Here is a 6,000-nt window from a genome sequence, read left to right as displayed (position 1 = left end):
GTACAAAAAAAAGGGACAGCATTTTTAATAAAAAAATTAAATTACCAGCATTTTTGATATAAAAAAAAAATTACCAGCAATTTTAAAGTTACCAGCATTTCTAATATCGGTATTGTTATATTTTCCTGTTAGGATGCATATATGTTTTTCACCTGGATATTATCCTGCTTTTTTATTATAATTGATGCCCTAGAGACAAAGGACATTTTAATATAGGGATTATGGACATTTTCGATTGGTGATCCTGTTATACATCGCTGCATCCTATTATATATTATGATCATATTATTAGATGCCTTGTTTATTATTTTAGCCATTGATGATGCTAAGCATATTTTATTGTTATTGTCTGTTTTTTTTTATAATTATCTGGAGAGTTTTATATTCCATTGAAGGTTTTACCTCTACTTTTGATTTTTTATGTCCCCTAAATACAGCCATTTTGTTGAAGTCCTTGTGTGTACTCAATTTGTGACCGGAAGTAGTTGCGTTATGACCACATAATAGCGCGACGTAAGTCTTTCAATGAGCAGTGCTAACATGAGGCCTTACACTGAGCATGTGCAGGCGTCTTTCAAACGCCGCAGCTGTATCCAAACTAGGTAATTGACATTTTTTTTTATATGACACTATAAATTAATCCCGCCATAGCCGCAGGGCTCATTCCTCCAGGTGAAGCCACGTGGGAGGTGGTGAAACTAGTAGAGGTGGAGCCTGGCGGTGGACTACTACTCCTACTGAGTGAGACTGTCATGTCATTTTTAATGCTTTTAAAATTTCATTAAATGTGAGTTCAATGCTAAGCTGGTGTGGAGTGGTTTTATTTTTAACCCCTCAGGTACTGCACTATAGGAGGCACTTTCTCATTTTTTTTCATGTGTTGCTGAACTTACCGGTAGTCATTGTGGATTTAAAGTTTGAAGCAGCACAGTGGAAGGAGTACCTACCTGCTTTTGATTACTATCATCTTTTGAGCCACCAAGATTCTCTGATGATCCCTGGGAGGGAAAGTTTGCACAGGGTGCAAGGCGTGTTTGACCCCTTGCAGGGTCATTTAAAGGAGGTGAGCGAGCATTGCATGAGGTGGTGGGAGCACTCTGTTCATGGAGGTTGTCTGAAGATATCATACAAGCTTGTTTTTTCATTTTTTTTTTTTTTTTTTTTGCACAACGTGGATTCATTCATTTTATGTTTTTGGACTTTTTTCATATTATTGCAATATCGGTGTTTATCACCATAATTGTTTATTTTACTTTTACAACGCTGTCACACCTATATTGTTTTATACTTTGCTGAAAGCAACAATTAAAATCCCATGTCACCGACTCCAGCTCTGATATTAGTTTCTTCAGACTGGCCTACATAAAAAGGTTTGTGTTCAGTACCTTGGAAGGTTAAACTTGGGCTTATACCAAAACCTTGGGACCAGAATATTAGGAAACAGTATGTGAGATGCAAACTTTCAGCCATCCAGAACCTTATCTAGTTTTTCCTCAGATTCAGTAGTCTTGAACCTGGTGTCGTCTTTTAATTAAAACATTGTACTTCCTTCATTCCCAACCTCCTCTGGAGACGTTCTGTTGAAAGTAGGCATTCTCAATAACTTTTTGTAGTTCAATGCGGGGCATGAAAGGGTCATCTGCTAGCAACACACTGGCTAGAATCTTTGCTAGTTAAAGTGATTCAGAAGGCCTACTTGACTCAAGACCTACCAACTACTTTAGAGCTTAAGCCACTTTTGACCACAGCTTTGCCAACCCCCTTATACTGTAGAGCAGACCTGGTCATTGTCTAGCCCGCAATGTCAGCTTACTGGCTTAGAGGGGCATGTCCATAGATATCTGGATGGAGAGCTTCAGGCACTGGACCTGTGCTAGTGTAAAGCCGGGTACACACTAACAGTTTTTTTTTCGGATCCACTGTACTAACCGTGTGAGGCATTCTCAGTGAACTCCCCCTGTGAGCTGTTGTGTTCTGACAGGGGGAGGGCCCCCCCACCAGAACACTCTGATGAGCGCTGCCATTGGCTGAGAGCCTGGATCAGGAAATGGTCAGCTGCTGGTTTTCTGAATGGGCGGCTTCTGTTTGACAGACACACACGAGCCAAATGTTGGCTTTTTTTGGAATCGGCCGTTGTCTCCCGACATTCGGCCCGTGTGTACAGGCTTTATCTGGACTAAAAGGCTTAGGGAGATAAAACGGCAAAGATGCAAACACTTTTTTAGCAGAGACGCTAGGGAATAAAATGGCAGTCACTGCAACTTATGTCACACAGCAATTTTTTCAAATGCGATTTAAAAAAAACAAAAAAAAAAAAAAACAAAAAAAAAAAAAGCAAACCGTAAAGTTAGCCCAATTTATGGCTGAGAGCACAGGTGAGCTGGTAGAAGCACCGGAGGGCGGTGGGAGCTTCCCCTCTCGCCGCCTGTAAGAACGATCAAGCAGCTGAACAGCCTCTATGATTGTTCTTACGTTGCAGGGAATCGTCGGCTAAAAAAAATATATCTGAAGGATGCCTGTAACTGTAGGAATCATTTATATATCCCCACTGAAAGCCCAGGACGTCATATGACATTTTGTGGTATGAAAGTGGCTAAAATTGTAGTATAAAAGCAGTACATAATTTACAAAAAAAAAAAAATCACTAATTTCATCATGACAAAGTGCTTTTAACAAAACAGTATATTTGAGATGCATGGAAGTGGTATTCCCCAACTACTTGCTTAAGAATTCCACCATAATGGTAAGCTGATGGAAATGTCCAGTAGATGGGGGTATCCAGTAAAGCACTTTGTTCGTACATTTTTTTTTTTGTGAAAAAGCACAAATTTCTTCATGATGTATGTTTTTATACTACAATTTTAAAGCTAAAATTTTACTGAATTACATTTTTTACAAAATAATGTTTGAATTGCCTGAAAATTCCCATTAATAAGGACATGGTTTTGCAAAAGTTGATTGGTAAAGAGGGGAGCCTTAGTTCTGAAGAGAGAGCGCCTGGACATCTTCTAGGCTACATCCAGATGCTCTCCTACCACTATGCTACCCAGCTAAGGTCTTCCCATCAGTGCCAGATTGAAGCTGGCACGCTGCAAACCTCAGGAGCTGTGAAAACCCCAGCTGTACCAATCTCAGACTCTCTCCTTCCAGCTCTGTCAGTTCTCTCTCAGCCAGTCACACAATAGCACAGCTAATTAACCCCTGTGCCTGTCAGCTTCCTCACAGCTTTTGCCAGCCTGCCCTCCACAAATATTGTGTACAGCAGATCAACACAGGACATTTCTTCACTATTGTTTCTAATAATGGTGAGTGTGCACACTACTTCATGAGCAGCTGTACCCATTAGTCCTAGTACCAGGTGTTTGTTTTCAAATGTGTTTTTTTACGTACCTTCCCACGTTCAAAATTATATTGACCAGAATTAGATTCAGCCCTCCACAACAGTCTCAGTTTCTTATCTGAGAGAGGGGTAGAGAAGGAAGCGCCACCTGAGTGTAGTATTAACAAATGATGTTTAATGACACCAGGTAAAAACACACTTACAGGATAAAAACATATAAAAGGCTCATCTGTATAGGTATGTGGTCCTCTGTGTTCCCTCTGATGCTGTGGTGGTGACGCTGCAGGGATGCTGGGCTGCAGAAGGTGGATTACCAGGCGGGAGCTCCTTCTGTGGCCATCAGGAAGAGACTAGGGGCCGGCGTGGAGCGTGCATGAAGTCACAGGTCGTCCGTCTGCTTCTGGGTTCGGTATCCAGGGGAGGGATCGTCCAGGGAGGAGGGCTAGCAGGGAGGTTGAGAGAAGGCTACGCGCTCGGAGCCACTGCTCCTTCAATAGGCTTCCTTCTCTACCCCTCTCTCATCCATCACAGAGCCAGCTCTCTGAGGACAGCAGCCGCCTAGCCTACTTTAACCATTACATTACCGGTTACCACTTAATCCTTGAACTTCCAGCCTGTCCCCTATGGACTCAGTTGCTCAGCCCTTTATATCTCCTGTTATATATGGACTTGTGTGTTTGCGCTTACAGTTACCAATACTCTGTCAGTTTCTTATCTGGCCCCTGGGGAAAAGGAATTGCACATCCCTGAATTACACTGATACAACAGTTTTCCTCTGCTTAGAAAAATAGAAGCGCTATTGCTTCCAGCTAAAGCCCTGTACACACGGGCCAAATGGCGGTTCAATAAATGCTACTTGGTCGGCTTCTGTCAGACGAGTATACTGGAAAACCAGAAGCCACCTGGCTCCCGATCAATGCCCTCAGCCAATGTCAGAGCGCTGACTGGAGTGTTCTGACGGGGAGGGCCTCATCCCCATTAGAACAGCTCAGCAGGGTAGATCGGTGTACTAACGTTGGACCATTGGTACAGCGGCTCTGACCAGAGCTGCCAGTTTTTTTTTTCGTTCAACTTGCTGGTTTGAACAGAGAAAAAACCCTAGTTAGACTTACCGGTAACGGTATTTCTACGAGTCTTTCAACACAGCGCCGATGACCCGCCCTAATTGTTTTATAAAATATAGTGTTATTGCTATGTTTCGCTTATATAATTTCAGCATGGCTGGAGGTACTCTATGAACAACTGAGGCCATGGTGGAAGCGTCCGGTCTTTAAAGAAAACTGACTGCAGTGTTTCCTGGGAAAAAGTGGGTGGAGCTGCGCTCTCTCTCCAGGTGCTGTCCTGAAAGACTCGTAGAAATACCGTTACCAGTTCTCCCTTCGTCTTTCAGGACAGCAGCTGGAGATGATAAAAGAGTACTTACTCCTGCCGAATGATTGTTCTGATGCTGATAGCAAGTCCAACCTGTAGTGGCGGGTGAAGGTGGAGAAACTTGTCCACGTGGCCGCTTTACAGATCTGACCCAGAGAAGCCCCTGTTCTTTCCGCCCAGGACGTTGCTACTACCCTTGTTGAGTGGGCCATTACCCCTGTAGGAGGATCTGCCCCTGAAGCTCTATAGGTTTCACTGATGGCCATTCACAGATATCTACCTATAGTGCTCTTGGAAGCACTATATCCTTTACATGATCCAGAGAATAGAATAAAGAGAGAATTTGACTTTCTGAACTCTCGTGATTTCTAAATAGTGTAGTAAACACCTCACGTCCAGAGTATGGAAAGATTTCTCCTTAGAGTTTGATGGTGTAGGGCAAAAGGTAGGTAGGATTATTTCTTGTGCCCTATGAAATGCTGTTGCAACTTTTGGCAGAAAACCCGGGTCAGTTTTTAGCACTACACGGTCTGGAAATATATAGCAGAAAGGTTCTATTATGGATAGAGCTTGCAACTCACTTACCCTTCTAGCTGAGGTAACTGCTACTAAAAGAACCTCCTCTCCAGGGGAAAACACCAGATCAGGCCCCTGTCAAGATTTGAGTGGCTCCTCCACCACCAGAGCTTCCTCTGAACTTGAGGGGGCATTTTCATCAATTTTTCCAGGGATTCTCCATAGGACCAATTTTTTAGGATTGCCTGCTGGAGATCCCTTGCGTGGAAACGTGCCCATTGTACTGCTGGTATTGATGCAGTAAGGAGCCCCAAGACAGACATAGCTGCCCTGAAGGAAATTGGCAGGTTTGTCTGGGTCTTTTTTTACCGCATTCTGAAGCTTTTCTATCTTTTCCTCGGGAAGAAAGATTTTCTCCTGTCTGGAATCGATAGTATAACCCAGGAATTTTATTATCTGTGATGGAATCATGTTTGACTTTTCCTTGTTTATTATCCAGCCGAGACTCTCCAGGTGTCTTTGTCTTTCCAGATCCTTCCCTAATAAATCCCCTGTCTTGGCAAATATTAGAAGGTCGTCTAAATATGGGACAATGGAGATTCCCTCTACTCCGAGTGGGACTAAGGCCTCTGCTAAGATCTTTGTGAATATCCTCGGAGAGGATGACAGCCCGAAAGGGAGAGCTCTGAACTGGAGATGTAGGATTAAGTCTCCCCTCTTGATCGAAAACCTTAGGACACATGCATCTCTCAGGTCTATGGATGCCATAAAAC

Source organism: Aquarana catesbeiana, linkage group LG01 (assembly GCF_042186555.1).
Source record: "Aquarana catesbeiana isolate 2022-GZ linkage group LG01, ASM4218655v1, whole genome shotgun sequence".
NCBI classification, from domain to species: Eukaryota; Metazoa; Chordata; class Amphibia; order Anura; family Ranidae; genus Aquarana; species Aquarana catesbeiana.
This window is presented reverse-complemented; position numbering follows the sequence as displayed.